We start from the raw sequence: 26,416 nt of genomic DNA, 5'->3' as shown, positions 1-26,416 counted from the left end.
AAGTCCTGAATAAGGAACAAAATCATGAAGGGGAATAGACCTTCTTGTGGAATGGAACAGAAGGAATGGATTGGAGTCCTGAATATGGAATGTGGACCTCGACATGGAATGGAATAGGGAATAGCGGATATGGAATGTATAATGTGAGAAAGCCTCTGGAATATATGTCTTGGGTGGAAGTGAATTAAGTGGCATTTGATTTTTCTGGATGCATGAACAAAGAACAAACAATTGCCTTTCATGTTGTTATCCTGCAACCTTTTGCGAAGAAGGTGCAAAGCAAATACTGGGACGTGACACATCGAGAATTATGCTGTTGGCAGCTGAGGTTCGTGTCTGGGTGAGGTTTTGGAGAGCTGGAATTTCCATCCATCCACATGAGCTTGTTCTGTTTTGGTCACTGAAACACAGCAGACATAAGAGCAGAAACTTATCACAACCGATCACAGCATAACATAGCACAGCCGATCACACTACAACATATCACAGCCAATCACAACACAGCATAGCACAGCCAATCACAGCACAACATAGCACAGCCAATCACAGCACAACATAGCACAGCCAATCACACTACAACATAGCACAGCCAATCACACTACAACATAGCACAGCCAATCACAGCACAACATAGCACAGCCAATCAGAGCACAACATCGCACAGCCAATCACAGTGAAGCTGAACACCTAGGCACCAAGGCATTGCAATCATTCACAGATGTAAAAACATCTTAAATTGTTAAGTGATTCCTAACTCTTGTTTGAAACTGAGAGGAACATCTTCATACCCAGATTAAGCAATATTTCTTAATTAATTAACTGAGCAGTAATTCATTTTTAAATATCTGAGTGTGTATTTAATTAAACCAAAATTAATATTAAGTGTGAATACATCAAAGTTGCTGGTGAATGCAGCAGGCCAGGCAGCATCTCTAGGAAGAGGTACAGTCGACGTTTCAGGCCGGGACACTTCATCAGGACTAACGGTACGTATTTCTTTTTTGATAGCATATTACATAGTTCATTACGTGACATGCAAATCACTTTGTAAAAATCAGGACTGCCACTGTACTCTATATTACAGGCAAAGACTTTCAGCTCCACAAGCCTGTTCAGTTAGATTGTGGATGATCTACATGGTGGGTCTGTTTCCTGCCTTTGTTCTACATCCCTTGATACATTTCTTTTTGCCAAATGTCTCCATTCATCCCTGTTCTGAAAGCTTCAGCTGTCATCTGTTGTCTTCACAGAGATGATGTTTCTGCTTGCGGGAGCAGAAAAACAGGAGCAGGGACAAACAGTAACAAAATCAATGAGGTGACCCTGAAGAGACCTCTTTCCTCAGTGAGCTGTGAGAATGAACAATGCATATTTCAGGTTAAACTAAATGACCAGAGGGGAAATGAAGGAACAGGAAGCTAGGCTGACGTGTTTGGGTGAAGAGGGTTGGTATCAAATATTAAACATTGTCACTGTTGGGTTAAGTAACCTGTTTTATGCAGCTCATTCAATGTAGTTTAATAAACATGTGTTTTCGTGTCCCCTCCATGGAGAGGAAACAGATAATTTGCCTTTCCAGCTCTCCACCTGAAGCGAGGCCACTCAAGCTGCCAATTAAACCTATTACTGCTGAATGCATGTGCCAGGAGGTTGGGAGGATCTGGAACTGTCACCAGTCAGAGACAGATTATATCACCAAGCCTGACTTCAGTGCAGGCATGGAGAGTTAGAGAGTTATAGAACCCTACAGCACATAAGTAAGCCCTTTGGCCCATCTAGTCCATGCTGAACTGTTAATCTGCCTAGTCCCATTGACCAGCACCTGGACCATAGCCCTCTAAACCCCTGCCATTCATATACTTACTTATCTACGTATCTCATAAATGTTGAAATCAAACCCTTATCCACCACTTCCACTGGCAACTCATTTCACACTCTCACCAGCCTCTGAGCGAAGAAGCTCCCCCTCAGTTTCCCCTTAAATATTTCATCTTTCTTCCTTAAGCTAGGACTTCTAGTTCCCGTCTCACCCAACCTCAGACAAAGCCTGCTTGCATTTACTGTTCTTGTAATTTTGTATACCTATAACAAATCTCCCCCCATTCTCCTGTACTCCAGGGAATAAAGCACTAACCTATTCAACCTTTCCCTATAACACAGGTCCTCAAGTCCTGGCAACATCCTTGTAAATTTTCCCTGTACTCTTTCAATCTTATTGATACCTTCCCTGCAGGTAGGAGGCCTGTAGTTATTAATAACGTAAAATATCATAAGCCGGCTCATTAGCAAAACCAATTGCAGAGGATCTGTGTAGACTTGGGTTACGGCACTGACCAGGCCCTCCAAGCATGAAATGAGGAACTGCTGCATGCTTGTATTGCAGAAACATGGCTCCAGAACAACATCACATGCACCATCAAACTTCGGGCTCTGCCACTCAGGGACTTGTGATAATATAAGCAGAAGGATGCCCATTTAGGACAGAGATCAGGAGGGATTTCTTTAGCCAGAGGGTGGTGAATCTGTGGAATTCGTTGCCACAGGGAGCTGTGGAGGCCAGGTCACTGTGTGCATTTAAGGTCGAGGTGGACAGGTTCTTGATTAGTCAGGGTGTGAAAGGTTACGGGGAGAAGGCAGGAGATTGGGGCTGAGAGCGAAATGGATCAGCCATGATGAAATGGTGGAGCACACTCAATGGGCAATAGCCTAATTCTGCTCTTATTATTTTGTGAATGTATGTGGTTTATCGTAACTATATAGTACCTGCTGCATTGTAACTATATGTGCTGCATGTGACCATATATGCACTGTGTTTGGTACCTTGGCCCCAGAGGAACAATGTTTCATCTAGCTGTATACACGTGTATGATTGCATGACAACAAACTCGAACTTGAACTTGCACTTGACCAGAACTGTTGGGCGGGTTTTGGTTAAACATAGTTTTAGTTAAGTTATGAAGGGTATAGGTAGGGTAAATTCAAGTAGGCGTTTACCACTGACGTTGGGTGGGACTACAACTAGAGGTCATGGATTAAGGGTGAAAGGTGAGAAATTTAAGGGGAGCATGAGGGGAATCTTCTTCACTCAGAGGGTTGTGAGAGTATGGAATGAGCTGCCAGCACAAGTGGTGCATGTGAGCTCAATTTCAATGTTTAAGAGAAGTTTGGATAGGTATGTTGTACATGGATGGTAGCAGTATGGAGGGCTATGGTCCTGGTGCAGGTTCTTGGGAGCAGACAGTTTAAATGGTTTCAGCATGGATTAGATGGGCTGAAGGGCCTGATTCTGTGCTGTACTTCTCTATGACTCTTTGGTTCTAAGGGACAACAGACTTTGATATCTAACACAAGCGATTCTACATATGCTGGAACTCCGGAGTAACACAAACTAATTGCTGGAGGAACTCAGCAAGTCAGGCAGCATCAATGGATGTTTTGATGGCCAACCACTTTAATGTCAATCCCCACTCCCATTCCAACATGTCGGTCTGTGGTCTCCTCTACTGCCATGATAAGGCCAGACTCAGGCCTTATTCCGTTTGGCTAGCCCCCAACATGATGGCATGAAAACCAATTTCTCCAACTTAGTCATGGAGCTCTAGAGCACAAAAACAGGCCCTTTGGCCCATCGAGTCCATGCCAAACCATTACACTGCCTAATCCCATCAACCTGCAACCAGACCACAGTCATACCCCTCCCATATTTCTGGTAATTCTTCCCCCTTCCCATTCCCATTTCTGTTTTGCCCCACTCTGGTTCCATTCTTACCCCTTTTCTTCTCCTCACCTGACTATACCTTCCCCTGGCGTCCCTCCTCCTTACCTTTCTCCCATTAGGACCCATACAGCTTGGCACCAGTGTCATCGCAGAGCACTGTGAGATTAAGTGCCTTGCTCAAGGTCACAACACACGTTGCCTCGGCTGGGGCTCGAACTCACGACCTTCAGGTCACTAGTCCAATGCCTTAATCACTTGGCCACGTGCCCACAATACATATATTGTGAAATGATATGTTATGCAGCAACTCATCACAGGAGTTTTGGAAATCTAAAAGCACTATATCTATTGGTTTCCCATTGTTGAATCTTCTCCTCACATCCATAAGTAATTCCTATAAAATTATGCCAGTAGATAAGAATTTGGAGATGTTTCTTTGGTCTTTTTTCAGATCCATCATTCATCATGATCATGCCTGATCATCCATTAATTTCTAGAAATCTATTAATAGCTTGAATTTAATGAATGTGCTTTCTGGAGCAGAGAATTCTAAAGATTCACCAGCCTCCAAGATAAATTTCCCTTCATCTCAGTTCTAAATAACCTTACTGAGACTGTGACCCCTGGTCCTAGACTCCTCAGCGAGGGGAAATATTCTCTCTTTATCATGGGCACAGTGAAGGTTTTGTACATTTCAATTAAATCTCACATCCTTTAAAGTCTAGTAAATACATGGCTAATCCAGTCAATTTCTCTTCATATGGCAAACCCACCAACCCGGAAATGAACCCAGTAAATCTTTGTTGTACTCCCTCATAGCCTTTCATAGACAAGGAGGCTACACTCCAGGTGTAGGTACACTAAGTCTCTCCACAACTGTAGTGGGGAGTCTTTTCTGCAGTAATCAGCTCTTCTCCCAATGAAGACCAACATCATCCCTTCTACTTATCCACTGCACATTCCTTCCATCTGCCTTGTTCTTGTTTATTTCACTCTTTATATCATCTACTTGAAAACCCACCATGTTTTGTATCACCAACAAACTTAGAAATATTAATGTTTTATCCTTAGATGGTGTCGAGGATTGTCGAAGATTGCCGAGAGACATTGATGGGATGCAGAAATGGGCTGAGAAGTGGCAGATGGAGTTCAACCCGGAGAAGTGTGATGTGGTACACTTTGGAAGGACAAACTCCAAGGCAGAGTACAAAGTAAATGGCAGGATACTTGGTAGTGCGGAGGAGCAGAGGGATCTTGAGGTACATGTCCACAGATCCCTGAAAGTTGCCTCACAGGTAGATAGGGTAGTTGAGAAAGCTTATGGGGTGTTAGCTTTCATAAGTCGAGGGATAGAGTTTAAGAGTCGCGATGTAATGATGCAGCTCTATAAAACTCTGGTTAGGCCACACTTGGAGTACTGTGTCCAGTTCTGGTCGCCTCACTATAGGAAGGATGTGGAAGCATTGGAAAGGGTACAGAGGAGATTTACCAGGATGTTGCCTGGTTTAGAAAGTATGCATTATGATCAGAGATTAAGGGAGCTAGGGCTTTACTCTTTGGAGAGAAGGAGGATGAGAGGAGACATGATAGAGGTGTACAAGATAATGAGAGTGGACAGCCAGCGCCTCTTCCCCAGGGCACCACTGCTCAATACAAGAGGACATGGCTTTAAAATAAGGGGTGGGAAGTTCAAGGGTAATATTAGAGGAAGGTTTTTTACTCAGAGAGTGGTTGGTGCGTGGAATACACTGCCTGAGTCAGGAGTGGAGGCAGATACACTAGTAAAATTTAAGAGACTATTAGACAGGTATATGGAGGAATTTAAGGTGGGGGGTTATATGGGAGGCAGGGTTTGAGGGTCAGCACAACAACGTGGGCCAAAGGGCCTGTATTATGCTGTACTATTCTATGTTCTATATCCTTTATCTCAATTTGAATGATTCTGTTTTTATTTTGTTCCTTTGTTATTGTCCTAAACTTGTCCGTAAGGGTCATAGCCACCCTACCTGTGCCTTACTGTATTCAAGTACAAAATCAGCAAACTGTTTACTTTTCTTGGGTGTTAAAGGTTCCAATTTGCTTCCAGTTTCTTCTTTCCATTTATTTTAAGAAGGGTCAGAGACGTCTCTATTTCCTGAGGAGACTGAGGTCCTTTAACATCTGCCGGACGATGCTGAGGATGTTCTACGAGTCTGTGGTGGCCAGTGCGATCATGTTTGCTGTTGTGTGCTGGGGCAGCAGGCTGAGGGGAGCAGACACCAACAGAATCAACAAACTCATTCGTAAGGCCAGTGATGTTGTGGGGATGGAACTGGACTCTCTGACGGTGGTGTCTGAAAAGAGGATGCTGTCCAAGTTGCATGCCATCTTGGACAATGTCTCCCATCCACTGCATAATGTACTGGGTGGGCACAGGAGTACATTCAGCCAGAGACTCATTCCACCGAGATGCAACACAGAGCGTCATAGGAAGTCATTCCTGCCTGTGGCCATCAAACTTTACAACTCCTCCCTTGGAGGGTCAGATACCCTGAGCTAATAGGCTGGTCCTGGACTTACTTCCTGGCATAATTTACATATTACTATTTAACTATTTATGGTTTATTACTATTTAATTATTTATGGAGCAACTGTAACAAAAACCAATTTCCCCCAGGATCAATAAAGTATGACTATGACTATTTGTTACTCAGGATAAGGGCATAATAGGTGGGGCCAGTTTTTACTCGTTGTCCTGGAGAAAGTGGTGGTGGTGGTCTGCCTTCTTGAATCACGGCAGCCTGTGTAGTGAAGGTGCTCCCACACTGCTGTCGGGGAGGTTGCCTCGGGATTAGATCTGGTATCAGTGAAAGACCAACACCGTACTTTCAAGTCAGGATGGAGGGGAGCCTTCTGATGGTGGTGGTCTTTTACACCTGAAGCCCTTGTCCTTCTTGATGGTAGGGTTTGTGAATTTGGGAGGTGATGGTGGAGCCGCCTAGACACATAACTGTGGTGCATTTTGTAGATGGTGATCTCTTCAGCTGCTGTATGCTAGCAGTGTAGGGAATGAATACCAAGGATAATGGATGGGTTAGCACTCTGAGAAATGGAGCTGGCTACAAACTTCCACGGTGACAGCCTTGCTCCAGGTTCTGTGGAAAGCTCGGGCTGTGTCAGTAACCAGAATTTACTCTCTAGTTCCTTGATGTTACACGTGTACTCCATGACAGAACTGCCACTGCCCCAAGCAACTCCCTGCAATAGACCATCAGCCTATCAATGGCCTCGTCTGAAACTTCTGCGTGGACCCACCCTCAGGGACATGCCACTGGAATTAACCTCTAAAGCTTTACAAATGGGTATGATCAATGGCATGCTTGGAACATTCCAGGAAGTTAGTGCCAAGCAACATGGTAGGTTTGGCGCAGGTTTGTATTCCTTCCCTCTGTACAGGAGCTGTATGGCTTGCTGAGTAGTTCCAGCATTTCCAGCAACCATGGTAGAACATTTCTGTATTCCCAATATCTTACTTCCCTTATGTAAAATTATTGAAAGTAATGCATACAATTCGTGCAATTTACTTCCTGGTTTGCCCCATGAAAATTCTTCAGTCAGAGTAACTGCTCAGCCTGCCTGGCAACCTCCCTGTTCCTGGACACCACAGATCACCTATAGGTGGCGCCAATCACATTGAGGTGTGGGAATGTCATCGAGCAGAACCTGTTGAAATCTTTTGTCCACAGCTTTCTTCACCTGGGAAATGCTACAGGTTCATGTGCACTGTAAACCCCAGAGTGAAAATATCCATCGGTGTCGACTGTTGTCTTTAGCCTCCTATTTTCTCAAGCCTGAAAAAAATAATTTATTCATGACTTAAGCAGGAATTATTTTATATTCTTTGTTTATGTATAGTTTTCGTAAGTTATACTGTATTTCTTTATTTACCTGTTAAAGGCAGCAATAAAATGAAGCAAGGCAGTATATGGTGACATATCTGTAGTTTGATAAAAAATTTACTTTGACCTTGACCTCTCTGAGCTAATTATCACATTAATGATTATGAACATTAACAGGATGAAATAAGATCATTGTTTCTGCTCATCTTACAAAGAGAAGACTGAATTCTCAAAGGAAGAATAAAAGATGAACATGTTTATGCACCAGCAAGCACGTTGTCTCCCAAATGCTGATGATGTTTATCTGGAGTTGTATGTTGTTTATCTGAGTTTATCTGGAGTTTAACAGGAGTTATATGTTGTTTATTTGGAAATTATCTGGAGTTGTATGACATAAGATGATACTAAGATAGGTGGTGTTGTGGATAATGAAGTGGGTTTTCAAAGCTTGCAGAGAGATTTAGGACAGTTAGAAGTGTGGGCTGAAAGATGGCAGATGGAGTTTAATGCTGAAAAATTTGAGGTGCTACATTTTGGTAGGACTAATCAAAATAGGACATACATGGTAAATGGTAGGGCATTGAAGAATGCAGTAGAACAGAGGGATCTAGGAATACTGGTGCATAGTTCCCTGAAGGTGGAATCTCATGTGGATAGGGTGGTGAAGAAGGCTTTTGGTATGCTGGCCTTCATAAATCAGAGCACTGAGTATAGGAGTTGGGATGTAATGTTGAAATTGTACAAGGCATTAGTGAGGCCAAATTTGGAGTATTGTGTACAGTTTTGGTCACCAAATTATGGGAAAGATGTCAACAAAATAGAGAGAGTACAGAGAAGATTTACCAGAATGTTACCTGGGTTACAGAGTCACCTAAGTTACATAGAACATAGAATAGTACAGCACAGTACAGGCCCTTTGGCCCACAATATTGTGCCGACCCTCAAACCCTGCCTCCCATATAAGCTCTCACCTTAGATTCCTCCATATACCTGTCTAGTAGTCTCTTAAACTTCACTAGTGTATCTGCCTCCACCACTGACTCAGGCAGTGCATTCCACGCACCAACCACTCTCTGAGTAAAAAACCTTCCTCTAATATCCCCCTTGAACTTCCCACCCCTTACCTTAAAGCCATGTCCTCTTGTATTGAGCAGTGGTGCCCTGGGGAAGAGGCGCTGGCTATCCACTCTATCTATTCCTCTTATCATCTTGTACACCTCTATCATGTCTCCTCTCATCCTCCTTCTCTCCAAAGAGTAAAGTCCTAGCTCCCTTAATCTCTGATCATAATGCATACTTTCTAAACCAGGCAGCATCCTGGTAAATCTCCTCTGTACCCTTTCCAATGCTTTCACATCCTTCCTATTGTGAGGTGACCAGAAATGAACACAGTACTCCAAGTGTGGCCTAACCAGAGTTTTATAGAGCTGCATCATTACATTGCGACTCTTAAACTCTATCCCTCGACTTATGAAAGCTAACACCCCATAAGCTTTCTTAACTACCCTATCCACCTGTGAGACAACTTTCAGGGATCTGTGGACATGTACCCCGAGATCCCTCTGCTCCTCCACACTACCAAGTATCTTGCCATTTACTTTGTACTCTGCCTTGGAGTTTGTCCTTCCAAAGTGTACCACCTCACACTTCTCCGGGTTGAACTCCATCTGCCACTTCTCAGCCCACTTCTGCATCCTATCAATGTCTCTCTGCAATCTTTGACAATCCTCTGCACTATCTACAACACCACCAACCTTTGTGTCGTCTGCAAACTTGCCAACCCACCCTTCTACCCTCACATCCAGTTCGTTAATAAAAATCACGAAAAGTAGAGGTCCCAGAACAGATCCTTGTGGGACACCACTAGTCACAATCCTCCAATCTGAATGTACTCCCTCCACCACCACCCTCTGCCTTCTGCAGGCAAGCCAATTCTGAATCCACCTGGCCAAACTTCCCTGGATCCCATGCCTTCTAACTTTCTGAATAAGCCTACCATGTGGAACCTTGTCAAATGCCTTACTAAAATCCATATAGATCACATCCACTGCACTACCCTCATCTATATGTCTGGTCACCTCCTCAAAGAACACTATCAGGCTTGTTAGACATGATCTGCCCTTCACAAAGCCATGCTGACTGTCCCTGATCAGACCATGATTCTCTAAATGCCTATAGGTCCTATCTCTGAGAATCTTTTCCAACAGATTTCCCACCACAGACATAAGGCTCACTGGTCTATAATTACCCGGACTATCCCTGCTACCTTTTTTGAACAAGGGAACAACATTCGCCTCCCTCCAATCCTCCGGTGCCATTCCCGTGGACAACGAGGACATAAAGATCCTAGCCAGAGGCTCAGCAATCTCTTCTCTCGCCTCGTGGAGCAGCCTGGGGAGTATTCCGTCAGGCCCCGGGGACTTATCTGTCCTAATGTATTTTAACAACTCCAACACCTCCTCTCCCTTAATATCAACATGCTCCAGAACATCAACCTCACTCATATTGTCCTCACCATCATCAAGTTCCCTCTCATTGGTGAATACCGAAGAGAAGTATTCATTGAGGGCCTCGCTCACTTCCACAGCCTCCAGGCACATCTTCCCACCTTTATCTCTAATCGGTCCTACCTTCACTCCTGTCATCCTTTTTTTCTTCACATAATTGAAGAATGCCTTGGGGTTTTCCTTTACCCTACTCGCCAAGGTCTTCTCATGCCCCCTTCTTGCTCTTCTCAGCCCCTTCTTAAGCTCCTTTCTTGCTTCCCTATATTCCTCAATAGACCCATCTGATCCTTGCTTCCTAAACCTCATGTATGCTGCCTTCTTCCACCTGACTAGATTTTCCACCTCACTTGTCACCCATGGTTCCTTCACCCTACCATTCTTTATCTTCCTCACTGGGACAAATTTATCCCTGACATCCCGCAAGAGATCTTTAAACATCGACCACATGTCCATAGTACATTTCCCTGCAAAAACATCATCCCAATTCACACCCGCAAGTTCTAGCCTTATAGCCTCATAATTTGCCTTTCCCCAATTAAAAATTTTCTTGTCCTCTTTGATTCTATCCTTTTCCATGATAATTATAAAGGCCAGGGAGCGGTGGTCACCGTCCCCCAGATGCTCATCCACTGAGAGATCTGTGACCTGACCCGGTTCATTACCTAGTACTAGATCTAGTATGGCATTCCCCCTGGTTGTCCTGTCCACATACTGTGACAGGAATCCATCCTGGACACACTTAACAAATTCTGCCCCATCTAAACCCTTGGAACTAATCAGGTGCCAATCAATATTAGGGAAGTTAAAGTCACCCATGATAACAACCCTGTTATTTTTGCACCTTTCCAAAATCTGCCTACCAATCTGCTCCTCTGTATCTCTGCTGCTACCAGGTGGCCTATAGAATACCCCCAGTAGAGTAACTACTCCCTTTCTGTTCCTGACTTCCACCCATACTGACTCAAAAGAGTATCCTGCTACATTACCCACCCTTTCTGTAGCTGTAATAGTATCCCTGACCAGTAATGCCACCCCTCCTCCCCTTTTTCCACCCTCTCTATCCCTTTTAAAGCACTGAAATCCAGGAATATTGAGAATCCATTCCTGCCCTGGTGCCAGCCAAGTCTCTGTAATGGCCACTACGTCATAATTCCATGTATGTATCCAAGCTCTCAGTTCATCACCTTTGTTCCTGATGCTTCTTGCATTGAGGTACACACATTTCAGCCCTTCTACCTTATCGTCTTTACACTGTTTATTCTGCTTCTCTTTCCTCAAAGCCTCTCTGTATGTTAGATCTGAGAAAGGCTGAACAAGTTGGGTCTTTATTCTTTGGAACGTAGAAGGTTGAGGGGGGACTTGATAGAGGTATTTAAAATTATGAGGGGGATAGATAGAGTTGATGTGGATAGGCTTTTTGCCATGGAGAGTGGGAGAGATTCAAACAAGAGGACATGAGTTGAGAGTTAAAGGGCAAAAGTTTAGGGGTAACATGAGGGGGAACTTCTTTACTCTGAGAGTGGTAGCTGTGTGGAACGAGCTTCCAGCAGAAGTGGTTGAGGCAGGTTCGATGTTGTCATTTAAAGTTAAATTGGATAGATATATGGACAGGAAAGGAATGGAGGGTTATGGGCTGAGTGCGGGCCGGTGTGACTAGGTGAGGGTAAGAGTTCGGAACGGATTAGAAGGGCCGAGATGGCCTGTTTCTGCACTGTAATTGTTATATGGTTATATAAATTACAATTAAAGAAGATTTGAGGTCAAAATCTAATCAAAGTTGCTGTGTCTATAATGCATCATTCTTCTTCGCTTTTCAAAACCTCTGCAATGCAGTCAACACAGTCTCCCTTCTCTTGTCCAGTTCTTTTGGCTATTTTACACCAATCATTTCTGTGTGATCCTCAGCAGAAAGTCCTTACCAATTGCCTCTCTCCCTCAGTCATACCACCACCCCGAAGGTTGTCCTGAAGTCCCAGCCATGTCTCATTTACATGTTGCTCCTTAGGGGTGGTGTCCGAGGCCAGAATACTCGCTGAACTCCTCCACGGCCTCGGTTATGAGCTTGCTTTCCTGATGTCCAGACCATCGAAGTCTCCAGTTCCAAGTAAACTGCTCCCCCCTTCCCTTCTTCAGATCCACTCAGATACTTCCAATGTTTCTGATTACCCGCAGCCCAATATTATCTGTTTCTTCCCCCCTGCCCACCCTCTCCATCTGCCCGTCACTTACATGCTTCTCCCAATGGGAGTCCTTCCCCACCCTCCTCCACTCTCCCCAACTGCCCGCCCCACCTCCTTCTTTGGTTTCACACTCCGCCCTCTGCTCCCATCAGATTCCAATATATGTATCTGTTTGTCACCTATAACTTCCCTGCCTCTGTCACCCTCCTGACTCCATCCATCAATCATCCCTCATCTGGATCCATCTATGAATTGTCAACTCTGGGGCCCCCCCACCCCCGACCTCTATCTTTTGGCTGTAATCTCCTTTTTGTTTGGTAATTTATGTTTTATTGAAGGTTATGATCAAACAAACATTTCCATAATATGTATTTCAGATACTGTACATATACATCATATAATATTTATCTGAGGTATACACTTATAGAAAGGAGAGGAAAGAAAGAACAATCGAAAGAAGAAAACTATGTACAGAGTAGGGAGTGATCTTTTTTTTTACAACATATTCATTGATTTGTGAGAATAAAATCAGGCCTATGAGGTGTTATGTAGTTAAACCATTTTTCCCAGTATGAATCAAAGTTTTCCAACTTATGATTACCAGATGCTGTTATCTCCTCCATTTTGTAAATGTCCATTGTAATTTCCATCCATGCATTTAAAGTTGGGCTCTCCTGTGATAACCATTTCCTGGTAAGGGTCTTTTTACCAGCCACCAGCAGTATATTCATTAAATATTTACCTCTTTTCAACCGTTCTTGAGGTATATACCCAAAATATATGGTCTTACTCTGTAAGGGTATTTCACATTTAAAGATGTCTTGCAGGGCATTATGTATCCCACTCCAATAGTCTTTGATAACGGGGCATTCCCAGAAAATATGATAATGGTTTGCATTTTGATCTCCTCTCTGGCAGGAGGAGAGAGAAGCGTGTGCACAGCCCTCCAGTGAAAAATGATATCGTATCCGTTACATAGGGGCCGTGGACAATTCTGATTTGATGGAGATGGACATGAAAGCACAGAGGAACATCTGGAAAAATTTCTGAAACACTCGTTCGCTGTTGTCATTACTGCACCGTCAGGAATCTTCCAGAGGGAAGGCCTCAAATTCCCCAGCTTTGCCTGCTGTTGGCGATCGAGATGGAGGTCAAATCGTTCGGACAGAGTACTCGGTGTCGGACAGCTGATCAGAGCTCAAAGTTTTCGGATGACTCAGAGTTGGATTGTGGTCGGGTATGGCTGGGAGAGTTTTTCTTCCTTCTCCTGTCTGCGTGACATGTGGGACATTTGAGAGACTTTGAACTTTTACTGTGCTCATGGACTTCATCAAGATATGGTATTGTTGCACTGTTGTAACTATATGTTATAATTATGTGATTTTGTTAGTTTTTTTCTGTCTTGGTCTGTCCTGTGTTTTGTGATATCACACCAGAGGAATATTGTATCATTTCTTAATGCATGCATTACTAAATGACAATAAAAGAGGACTGCGTGTCTTCATAATCTAAAAAAAATTTCTCCAGCAAACAGGGATTTTACTATCATAATGGGATTTCTGAGAGGCTGATCTCCCTTCTATCCTTCAGTCCAGGTAAAGGGTCTCGACCCAAAACATTGACAGTCCATCTCCCTCCACAGATGCTGCCTGACCTACTGGGTTTCTCCAGCAACTCATTATTAGTTCTAGATTCAAGCATCTTCGATCTTTCTCCTTGAGTATCCATATTTCCTCCTTTCATCTCATTTTAAAACGATCATACTCACTTTTAGATCTTTCATGACCTGCTGTTCAACATGCTTGGACCTTCCACTAGTCTAAAACTCTCCCTGAAATTATCATTCTTCACCGTGTTTATACACCTGCCTTTGCTGTTAATGTCCGCCAGAGGCTTCAGTTGCTGACCATCACCCCATTGCCTGAAGTTTCTTAGCAACACCTGCAGAAGTGTTATCAAACTTTATCAAACTCTGGTTAGGCTACATCTGGAGTATTGCATACATTGAGAGTGGGGGAGATTCAAACAAGAGGACATGAGTTGAGAGTTAAAGGGCAAAAGTTTAGGGCTAACATGAGGGGGAACTTCTTTACTCAGAGAGTGGTAGCTGTGTGGAACGAGCTTCCAGCAGGAGTGGTTGAGGCAGGTTCGATGTTGTCATTTAAAGTTAAGTTGGATAGCTATATGGACAGGAAAGGAATGGAGGGTTATGGGCTGAGTGCAGGTCAGTGGGACTAGGAGAGAGTAAGAGTTCGGCATGGACTAGGAGGGCCAAGATGGCCTGTTTCCGTGCTGTAACTGGTATATGGTTCTGGTTGCCCCACTATAGGAAGGATGTTGAGGCTTTGGAGAGGGTGCAGAAGAGGTTTACCAGGATGCTGCCTGGTCTAGAGGGCAGGTGCTATCACGAGAGGCTGGAGAAACTTGGGTTGCTTTCTCTGGAGCGTCGGAGACTGAGGGGAGACCTGATAGAGGTTTACAAGATTTGAGAGGCATAGATAGAGTGGACAGAGAGTATCTGTGTCCCATGGTTGAAGTGTCTAATACCAGCGGGCATGCATTGAAGGTGAAAGGGGGTAGGTTGTGAGGGGTAAGTTTTTTTTTTACTCTCAGAGTGGTGGATGCCAGGAATGAGCTGCCTGTTATGGTGGTGGAGACAAATATATTAGAGGCTTTTAAGAGACACCAGGTTACGCGCATGGATGTGAGGAGGATGGAGGGATATGGACATGGTGTAGGTAGGAGCAATTAATGCTTAGGCATTTTTGATTTGCTTTCAGCTGGTTCAGCACAATACTGTGGGCCGAATGGCCTGTTCCTGTGCTGTACTCTTTTATGTTCCAGGAGGAACAACTAACTGTCCCTTTGTCAATGGGCCACGTACAGGCAAGGAGCTATTTTTGCTCTAGATTTGCAGACTTTGAGCATACATTTAGCATCTTTGTACACAGAGAGAATTAAGGTTCCAGCAAAGATGAAAGTAGTGAGAATAGAGATAGAGGAAGGAAGACAAGTATCTGAATCCCCTTTAGTATTTGTCTAGAGTGTGGCAATAATGTGATCAGAAATGTCTCCTTGCATCTTGAAAATACTTTTAGAAATAGAGTTCACATGTGACATTTCATTTTATTATGGGATTTAGACCCAAATATAAGCCCTAAAATGTTGAATTCCATTGAAGCTGGTCCTTCACTAGGAAACTTGCTAAAGTGTACTCCACTGTTAACTCCTGAAGCTGTGGTTGACCATCTGGAATACATTCCCAAAACTCTGCCTCTGTTGCATTAAAAATTCTAGCAAAGAACTGACGCAGATACCAGGGAGCGAACCGCTGTTAGCCCAGATCAGTGTGGGAGAGGCTGGTGGCGGGCGGAGGGCGGTGGTGGGGTGATATCATCCAGCTGGACTTCATCTGGGATCAAAGGCGAGCTACAATTACGAGGGGTGATTGATAAGTTTGTGGCCTAAGGTAGAAGGAGTCAATTTTGGAAACCCTAGCACATTTATTTTTCAACATAGTCCCCTCCTACATGTACACACTTAGTCCAGCAGTTGTGGAGCATACTTTGTATGAGTTATACAGCTCTCGTTACATGCACATGCAGTTCAACTCTTTGAGTGAAAATGCAGAAAGTTTAAAGTTAATAACTCATCTCCTTCTACCTCAGGCCACAAACTTATCAATCACCCCTGCTGTGGACCACATACTGGAGGTCCAAGACGCTGACTTCTACAAAGAAGGGATCCGTATGCTCCACGACCGCTGGACTAAGTGTGTAAGTGTAGGAAAAATAAGTGGGCTAGGTTTTCTAAAGTTGACTCCTAGCTTAGGCCACGAGCTTATCAATCACCCCTTGTAGAGGAATTTATAGCCAGAGGGGGTGTCTATATTTACCTACAGGAAAGATGTAGGTAAGGTTGAAAGATTATAAAGAAAATTTACAAGGATGTTGCTGGGTCTGGAGGACCTGAGTTATAAGAAAAGATTAAGTAGGTTAGGACTTTATTCCTTGGATTGCAGAAGATGGAGAGGAGATTTGATAGAGGTATACCAAATTATGAGAGGTATAGATAGGGTAAATGCAAGCAGGCTTTTTCCACTGAGGTTGGGTGGGACTACAACTAGAGGTCATGGGTTAAGGGTGAAAGGTGAGAGGTTTAAGGGGAACACGAGGGAAACTTTTTCACTTAGAGGAGAGTGAGAGTGCGGAATGAGCTGCCAACGCAAATGGTGCACGCAAGCCCGATTTCAACATTTAAGAAAAGTTTGGATAAGTACATACATGGTAGGAGTATGGAAGGGCAGGTTAATGGGAGTAGGCAGTTTAAATGATTCGGTGCAGACTAGATGGGCCGAAGAGCCTGTTTGCGTACTGTATTTTTCTATGACTCTGTTGGGTTTACACTAAAATATAAGAAGTTTTGGAGTCAGAAAGAGTGCAAGAAACACAAAACAAACTGCTGGAGAAACTCAACTGGTCAGTCGACATCCGTGGAGGCAGAGGGAAGGTCAAAATTCAGATATCAAGATTAAGAGTGTGGACAGACTGAAGAGGTGAAGGGAAGGAGTGTGGCAGTTGATAGGTGGAACCAGATGATGGACAGACGGAGGGAGAAAGAGGTGGAGTCCGGAGACAACGGCTGGCGGGTGATAGGTGGAGATAAATAAGGAGAGAGAAAAAAGAAAGTAGGTGGGGAGAGGGGAGGAAGTGACAGACGCTTGAAGGTGATAAGAGGAGGCACGAGAGGCTGCAGATGCTGGAATCTGATGTATGAACCAGATAACAGAGGGATGCAGGACCGTTGGAGGGGGGGAGCAAAATGGGAGATGAGAGGGGAGGGGTTGTGTGCATCAGACAGAAACATGGAGCGTGAAGGTTATCTGAATTTGGAAAATTCAATGCTCATACCATTGGGCAGCGCGCTACCTTGGCAGAATCTGGGGTAGTGCTGGTCTGTGTTTAGCCTCCCCGTGGTAGTGGAGGGGGTCAGGGACAGACAGGTTGGCGAGGGAATGGGAAGGGCAGTTGAATGCAGCTGTGATGGATGTTGAGGACAGAGCTCTGGTACTCCACAAAATAATCTCTCGTGGTCTTCGGCTGGACTCACGACGGACAGGAGGCTGCAACAGTAGTTTCAGCAAGGTTAGATGCCGGAAGGATAATCTGGTCAATAACCATACTGGATTATTGGGCTAAACTGAGGCATACAGAGAGAAAGACAAAGAGACCCTTACTGTCAGATGCTTCACTGAATTATTGTCAATGCACATCCTACCTCAAGTTAAGCTTTTTCACCACATTAAAAAAAAACTAATTTTCCTTTATCATTAACTAAAAGATTCTGGTCGCAGTTTTTAACAGTAATTCAATCCTTGGCCCATTGTGAACATGAGACCCTAGTTCCACAAGTGCCGAACCTCTCCGCTTTCACCATCGATCTTTCAGCTTCATTTATCCCCCACTCACTCATCCCCGTGGGCCTGCTCACACGTTCTGCCACCCTTGGCCCGAATTAATTGCCTCAGTTTTTTGTTTTCTTCATGGTTCAAGCTGTTGCCCCTGACATATTAACTGCTCACCCTCTCAGGCTATTTCTGTACAGGACCCATTGCCCCTTACATGCTTTGAGATAATTTCTTCATTCCTTCATTCGCTGCTGTTCCTTCACCTCCCTGTACCTGCAGTTTAGACATATCAGATCTCCCAATTCCAGAACGTAGAACATAACACAGTACAGGCCCTTCGGCCCACTATGTTGTGCTGACCTATTAACCTACTTAGAGATCAATCTAATTCTTCCCACCTGCATAGCCCTCCATTTTTCTATCATCTAAAAGTTTCTTAAAAGTCCCAAATGAAATGAAATATGAAATATCTTTATTGTCATTACATAGTACAATCTGTCATGCACCAATACAGCAAAAATGAGTTTGCAACTCCCATACTCAATGCTATAAAACAACAAGTAAAATAAATAAACAATAAATAAAATCAAGTAACCAGCCAGTACAACCAGCCACCATAAAACCAGTATTAAAGTAGCAATATAACAATTTATGGATGATGCTTGATCGATTGGTTCAGAGCAATTATTGCTCTGGAGAAAAAGCTATTTTTCAGTCTGGAAGTGCGTGCATAGAAAATCTTATAACGTCTGCCAAATGGAAGAAGTTCAAACAGATGATTGCATGGGTGTGTGTTGTCCTTACAGATGCTTGTAGCTTTCCTTAGGCAGTGAGAGCTGTAGGTGTCCTCCAGGGCTGGGAGCTGTGTCCCGATGATCTTCTGTGCGCTAGAGATGACCCGCTGAAGTGCTTTCCTATCGGCTGCTGTACAACTGAGATACCACACAGAGATGCAGTATGTTAAGATGCAGCGGTAAAAGATCACCAGCATCTGTTCAGGTAGACCAGCTTTCTTCAGCGTCCTGAAGAAAGACAAGCGTTGCTGTGCTTCCTTAACTATTGTGGTGGCATAACTAGTGTAGTAATGTATCTCCCTAGACTACCACCCCGGCAGGATATTCCATGTACCCACCACTCTCTGTACTTTCCTCCAGTCACCATTAAACCATGTACCCAGCCCCCCTATACTTTCCTGCAGTCACCATTAAACCATGTACCCAGCCCCCCTATACTTTCCTGCAGTCACCATTAAACCATGTACCCAGCCCCCCTATACTTTCCTCCAGTCACCATTAAACCGTACCCAGCCCCCCTATACTTTCCTCCAGTCACCATTAAACCATGTACCCAGCCCCCCTATACTTTCCTCCAATCACCATTAAAATCCCCTTTTGTTGTTCTACATCAGAACGTATGTATTAATGTCAGGGGCCTCATAAGTGTTTGTAGTACCTAGCTTGTTTTCTCTCATTGACTATTCTGATGCCAACTTCAAGTCGAGGTGCAAGTTCAAATTCCTTGTCAAATTTATTGTCATGTGCCATGAAATTTAGCTTTTTGGAACTGTAGCACCCTACATTACAGGCAAGATCAATGAAAACTTAAATTAATATAAATTAACATAACTTACATGACAAAATAAACAAAAATAAACATTATGATATGAGTGTATGCAAGATATTCTGCAGATGCTGGAAATCTTGAGCAAACACACAATAAGTACTGGAGGAACTCAGCAGGTCAGGCAGTGTTAATGGAGGGGAATGATGAAGGGTATAGATGGAGGGAATTCCTGATGAACGTCTCGACCAGAAATGTCAACTTGCTTACTTTCCTCCATAGACACTGCCTGATGTGTTGAGTTCCTCCAGCATTTTAGAAACATAGAAAACCTACCCCACAATACAGGCCCTTCAGCCCACAATGCCGTGCTGAACATGTCCTTACTTTAGGGTTACCCATAGCCCTCTATTTTTCTAAGCTTACATTTTGTGTGTGATATTAGTGTAATCTGGGGGTAATATAGTCTGAGGTAGAATTGGCTTTTCACAATGTTTCAAGAATGCGATGGCAGTTTCTGTTGTTGTTGAACCCTGAGGCATGGGCCTTCAGCTTTCTGTACTTCCTACCCGGTGGCAGCAAGGAGAAGGCTTGGCACCCTAAGGCCTGGATGACGGGTGGCCCTAGAGATGCATGTCATCTTCCTCAGACGGCAGTGATGTGGAGAGCTGTACAGTGATGAAACCGGCTAAGTCTGCCACTCTCTGGATCCACACTTTATTCCAGAGAAAGAGACCCATTTCACTGAACACAAAGCCCAGCTAAAATGCTAACGACACTTGGCCCATCTTGCGGAATTGAAAATCTCCCATGAGCACCCAGTGTAATTCTGATCTCTCCAAGTATCTCCCTTACTAATATTAACATCGACCTTCTCGCCAACAGACACTATATCATGCACCTGTACTTTCCCCGCTCTAGAATGGAACATGAACCGCAAGAGCTTAGTAATTTAATGATAACATGCCTGTGTTTAGTATTCCAAACATCATTTAACAGAGAAACTTATTTATATATTTGGCAACCATTAAATATCTCCCTATATATATCTCTTAGTGAACCTAAAGGAATCTCTCACTGCTTAATTCGGAATGAGTCACACTGAGCAAGAGCTGATCTCTACTACAAAATGTTAACCTCCCGATGTTGCTTACAGTCACCGAATTGTAGAACTCAGATACAAGGCCCATCGCGTCTAGACTCATCTCGTTTGCCCACATTAGGACCATTTCTGTCTACACCTTAAAGTCCTTGAATAAATGTACCTTATCTTTAGTAATTCTATCGAAATCCATCATCAACCACTCTCTGTGTGTAAAAGAACTTATCCTTCAGAATTCTTACAGATGATAAAAGTAAGTTTTATTTGTCACATGTACATTGCAACATTGGAACATATGAGGGGTGATTGATAAGTTTATGGCCTAAGGCAGAAGGAGTCAATTTTAGAAAACCTAGCATATTTATTTTTCAACATAGTTCCCTCCTACGTTTACAGCTTGTCCAGCAGTCGTGGAGCATACGGATCCCTTCCTTGTAGAAGTGGTCCACAGCAGGGGTGATTGATGAGTTCATGGCCTAAAGGTAGAAGGTGATGAGTTATTAACTTCAAACTTTCGGCGTTATCACTCAAAGAGCTAAACTGCACATGCATGTAATGAGAGCTGTATAACTCATCTCCTTCCACCTTAGGTCCCGAACTTATCAACCACCCCTGCTGTGGACCACTTTCTGGAGGTCCAAGACGCCGACTTCTACAAAGAAGGGATCCGTATGCTCCACGACCGCTGGACTAAGTGTGTACAAATAACCATATAACAATTACAGCACGGAAACAGGCCATCTCAGCCCTTCTAGTCCGTGCCGAACTCTTACTCTCACCTAGTCCCACTGACCTGCACTCAGCCCATAACCCTCCATTCCTTTCCTGTCCATATATCTATCTAATTTAACTTTAAATGACAACATCGAACTTGCCTCAACCACTTCTGCTGGAAGCTTGTTCCACACAGCCACCAGTCTCAGAGTAAAGAAGTTCCCCCTCATGTTACCCCTAAACTTTTGCCCTTTAACTCTCAACTCATGTCCTCTTGTTTGAATCTCCCCTACTCTCAATGGCAAAAGCCTATCCACGTCAACTCTATCTATGCCCCTCATAATTTTAAATACCTCTATCAAGTCCCCCTCAACCTTCTACGCTCCAAGGAATAAAGACCCAACTTGTTCAACCTTTCTCTGTAACTTAGGTGATGAAACCCAGGTAACATTCTAGTAAATCCTCCCGGGAGGGGGGAGAAGATGGCGGCGCGACGGCAGTGCGTGCGGCCACTTCGGTGATGATATCTGTTATCTGTCAAGTAGGGGACCATGCACAATTCTGATTTGATGGAGACAGATGTGAGAGTACAGAGGAACATCTGGAAAACTTCTGAAATGCCCGCTTCGCTGCCGCTGCTACTGTGTAGTAACCGGAATCTCCGGAGCTGAAGGCCCCGAAATCCTCGGCTTTGCGTGTTTCAGCGGCCAGGGAGAAGTCGAAGGCGCTCGGCAGAGGATGGCGCTCGGGAAGCTGTATCGGAAAGACTGGTCGGAAGCTCGAAGTTTTCGGACGGATGGACTCAGTGTCGGCTGTGGTCGGCTGCTTCCAAGGTATCGGCAAGTTGACGGTGCCTGGGGGTTTATGGCAGGGAGTTTCTCCCTTTTGCCGCCTGCTATTGAGGACTCAGGAGTTGATCGACTCGGGACTTTGAGACTTTTTTTTACTGTGCCCATGGTCTGTTCTTTATCAAATTATGGTATTGCTTTGCACTGCTGTAACTATATGTTATAATTATGTGGTTCTGTCAGCGTTAGTCTTTGGTCTGTCCTGTTTTCTGTGATATCACTCAGGAGAAATATTGTATCATTTCTTAATGCATGTATGCATTTCTAAATGACAATAAAAGAGGATTGAGTGTTCTCATAATCTAAATCTTCTCTGTACTCTCTCTATTTTGTTGATATCTTTCTTATAATTCGGTGACCAGAACTGTATACAATACTCCAGATTTGGCCTTACCAATGCCTTGTACAATTTCAATTTTACATCCCAACTTCTATACTCAATGCTCTGATTTATAAAGGCCAGCATACCAAAAGCTTTCTTCACCACCCTATCCACATGAGATTCCACCTTCAGGGAACTATGCACCATTATTCCTAGATCCCTCTGTTCTACTGCATTCTTCAATGCCCTACCATTTACCATGTATGTCCTATTTTGATTAGTCCTACCAAAATGTAGCACCTCACATTTATCAGCATTAAACTCCATCTGCCATCTTTCAGCCCACTCTTCTAACTGACCTAAATCTCTCTGCAAGCTTTGAAAACCCACTTCATTATCCACAACCTCACCTATCTTAGTATCATCTGCATACTTTCTAAATCCAATTTACCACCCCATCATCCAGATCATTAATGTATATGACAAACAACATTGGACCCAGTACAGATCCCTGAGGCACACGACTGGTCACCGGCCTCCAATCTGACAAACAGTTATCCACCACTACTCTCTGGCGTCTCCCATCCAGCCACTGCTGAATCCATTTTACTACTTCAATATTAATACCTAATGATTGAACCTTCCTAACTAACCTTCCGTGTGGAACCTTGTCAAAGGCCTTACTGAAGTCCACATAGACAACACCCACCGCTTTACCCTCGTCAACTTTCCTAGTCACCTCATCAAAAAATTCAATAAGATTTGTTAAACATGACCTTCCACACACAAATCCATGTTGATTGTTCCTAATCAGACCCTGTCAATCCAGATAATTATATATACCATCTCTAAGAATACTTTCCATCAATTTACCCTCCACTGACGTCAAACTCACAGGCCGATAATTGCTAGGTTTACTCTTTACCCTTTTTAAACAATGGAACAACATGAGTAATACACCAATCCTCCGGCACCAATCCCATTTCTAATGACATTTGAAATATTTCTGTCAGAGCCCCTGCTATTTCCATACTAACTTCCCTCAAGGTCCTAGGGAATATCCTGTTAGGACCCGGAGACTTATCCACTTTTATATTCCATAAAAGCACCAGTACTTCCTCTTCTTTAATCATCATAGTTTCCATAACTTACACAATTTCCCTTACTTTACACCTCACTGTTTCCCTTACCTTACACAATTCAATATCCTTCTCCTTAGTGAATACCGATGAAAAGAAATTGTTCGAAATCTTCCTCATCTCTTTTGGCTCCGCACATAGCCATCCACTCTCATTCTCTAAGGGACCAATTTTATTCCTCACTATCCTTTTGCTATTACTAAAACTGTAGAAACCCTTTGGATTTATTTTCACCTTACTTGCCAAAGCAGCCTCGTATCTTCTTTTAGCTTTTCTAATTTCTTTCTTAAGATTCTTCTTACATTCTTTATATTCCTCAAGCACCTCATTTACTCCATGCTGCCTATATATATTGTAGATATCTCTCTTCTTCCGAACGAAGTTTCCAATATCCCTTGAAAACCATGGCTCCCTCAAACTTTTAACCTTTCCTTTCAACCTAACAGGAACATATAGATTCTGTACCCTCAGAATTTCACCTTTAAATGACCTCCATTTCTCCATTACATCCTTCACATAAAACAAGTTGTCCCAATCCACTCTTTCTAAATCATTTCGCATCTCCTTAAAGTTAGCCTTTCTCCAATCAAAAATCTCAACCCTGGGTCCAGACCTATCCTTCTCCATAATTATATTGAACCTAATGGCATTATGATCACTGGACTCGAAGTGCTCCCCAGCACAAACCTCCGTCACCTGACCAATCTCATTCCCTAACAGGAGATCCAACACTGCCCCTTCTCTAGTTGGTACCTCTATGTATTGCTGCAAAAAACAACCCTGCACACATTTTACAAACTCCAAACTATCCAGCCCTTTACAATATGGGCTTCCCAGTCTATGTGTGGAAAATTAAAATCTCCCACAATCACAACTTTGTGCTTACTACAAATATCTGCTATCTCCTTACAAATTTGCTCCTCCAATTCTCGCTCCCTATTTGGTGGTCTATAATACACCCCCATAAGTGTTACTACACTTTTCCCATTCCTCAATTCCACCCAAATAGCCTCCCTAGACGAGCCCTCTAATCTATCCTGCCAGAGAACCACTGTAATATTTTCTCTGACAAGCAATGCAACACCTCCTCCTCTTGTCCCTCCGATTCTATCACACCTGAAGCAATTAAATCCAGGAATATTTAGTTGCCAATCACACCCCTCCTGCAACCATGTTTCACTAATAGCTACCACATCATACTTCCAGGTATCAATCCATGCTCTAAGTTCATCCACCTTTCTTACAATGCTCCTAGCATTAAAATAAATGCACTTAAGAAATTTTCCACCTCTTATTCTCTGTTTATCACTAACGGTGCAAACAACTTTACTATTTTCTTTTTCTTCCTTCTCCCCTACATCTATTCCTACACTCTGGTTCCCCTCCCCCCTTGTATCTAGTTTAAATCCACTGGAGCCTCTCTAGCAAACCTATGTGCAAGAATATTCGTCCCCCTCCAGTTCAGATGTAAACCATCCCGCCGGAGCAGGTCCCACCTTCCCTGGAAAACTGCCCAATTATCTATAAATCTGAAGCCCTCCCTCCTGCACCATGCCTTCAGTCATGTGTTGATCTGTGCTTCCTTACTATTTCTAAACCCGCCTGCACATGGCACTGGTAACAATCCTGAGATTGCTATCCTGGAGGTCCTGTCCTTTAACTTGGCGCCTAACTCCCTAAATTCACCTTTCAGGACCTCCTCACTCTTCCTACCCACGTCATTGGTCCCTAGATGGACCACGACATCTGGCTGCTCACCCTCCCTCTTGAGAATACTGAGAACTCGATCCGAGATATCACGGACCTTGACACCAGGGAAGGAATAAACTATCCGGGATTCTCGATCTCGTCCACAGAATCTCTTATCTGTCCCCCTAACTATCGAATCCCCTATCACTACTGCTTGCCTCTTTTCTCTCCTTCTCTTCTGAGCTGAAGGTCCCATCTCGGTGCCAGAGACACAACCACTGCAACTTGTCCCTGGTAGGTCACATCCCCATCAACAGTATCCAAAACGATGTACGTATTATTGGTGGGAACGGCCACAGGGGTGCTCTGCTCATTCTGTCTATTCCCCTTCCCTCTCCTGACAGTCACCCAGCTACCTGTCTGCTGACTCTCAGGGGTGACTATCTCCCTGTAACTCCTGTTTATTTCTGCCTTTGCCTCTTGAATGATCCGAAGTTCATCCAGCTCCAGCTCCAGTTCCCTAACTTGGTTTGTCAGGAGCTGCAGCTGGATGCACCTTTTACAGGTGTAGTCATCAGGGACGATTGTGCTCGCCCTGACTTCCCACATACTGCAAACGGAGCACTCGATTGCCCTAACTGCTGCCTCCATTACCTTCTCTTAAGGTAATTAGATTTATTAAAGGAACTTACTCGGCCTTACCTTACTTGGAAGGAAGCTCCTCCTCAGCCTCTGCTCGCCAAAGCCTCTCGAGCCAAAGCCTTCCTACTCTGTCTCCCTCTACTCCATCGCCCGCTCCGTTAATCTTCTAGCTTTTAAACGCTCCCGATGCCTCACGGTTCGACTTACACGCGCTTGCGCAGTCATGCCCCATTCAACTGCCGAAGAAAAACATGTAGGAGGGGACTATGATGAAAAATAAATGTGCTAGGTTTTCTAAAATTGACTCCTTCTACCCTGGGCCACGAACTTATCAATCGCCCCCATACAGTGAACTGAATCATTTACGTCAACGCCCAACACATTCCAAATTTGTGCCGGGGGCAGCCCACAAGTGTCGCCATGCTTGTGGCACCAACATTGCATGCCCAAAGCTTACAACCCTAACCTGCATGTCTGTGGAACGGGGGAGAAAGCTGGGGCACCCAGGGGAAGCCCAGTGGTCACGGAAGGGTGGGGGTGGGTGGGAGGGATATACAATTCCCCTATAGATGGCACCAGGAATTGAACCCCAGTCACTAATTGCTTGCACTATAATAGCTTTATGCTGCCACGCCAACGTACCAACCACTTTGGCTCTCACAATAAACCTCTGCCCTCTTTTGTTTGACATGTTGAAATGAGAAAAGCAT

The 26,416-nt window shown here is 43.9% G+C and overlaps 1 long non-coding RNA gene across 2 annotated transcripts; it reads right to left on the bottom strand.

Annotated features, from left to right (window-relative positions):
- Positions 1–331: 331 nt before the first annotated feature.
- LOC140190529 (uncharacterized) lies at positions 332–26,416 on the bottom strand. 2 transcript variants are annotated; one of them, XR_011883625.1, is made up of 4 exons: positions 26,349–26,416; positions 25,767–25,942; positions 7,454–7,548; positions 332–400 (listed from the first exon to the last, which is right to left on the bottom strand). It is a non-coding gene; the product is annotated as an uncharacterized lncRNA (long non-coding RNA). The 2 variants fall into 2 exon arrangements; XR_011883626.1 differs by lacking the exons at positions 332–400; positions 7,454–7,548 and adding an exon at positions 20,647–20,828.

The sequence above is a fragment of the Mobula birostris genome, chromosome 30 (genome assembly GCF_030028105.1).
Source record: "Mobula birostris isolate sMobBir1 chromosome 30, sMobBir1.hap1, whole genome shotgun sequence".
In the NCBI taxonomy this organism is placed as follows: Eukaryota; Metazoa; Chordata; class Chondrichthyes; order Myliobatiformes; family Myliobatidae; genus Mobula; species Mobula birostris.
The sequence above is the reverse complement of the archived record's forward strand: the minus strand, read 5'-3'. Positions and strand labels throughout refer to the sequence as shown.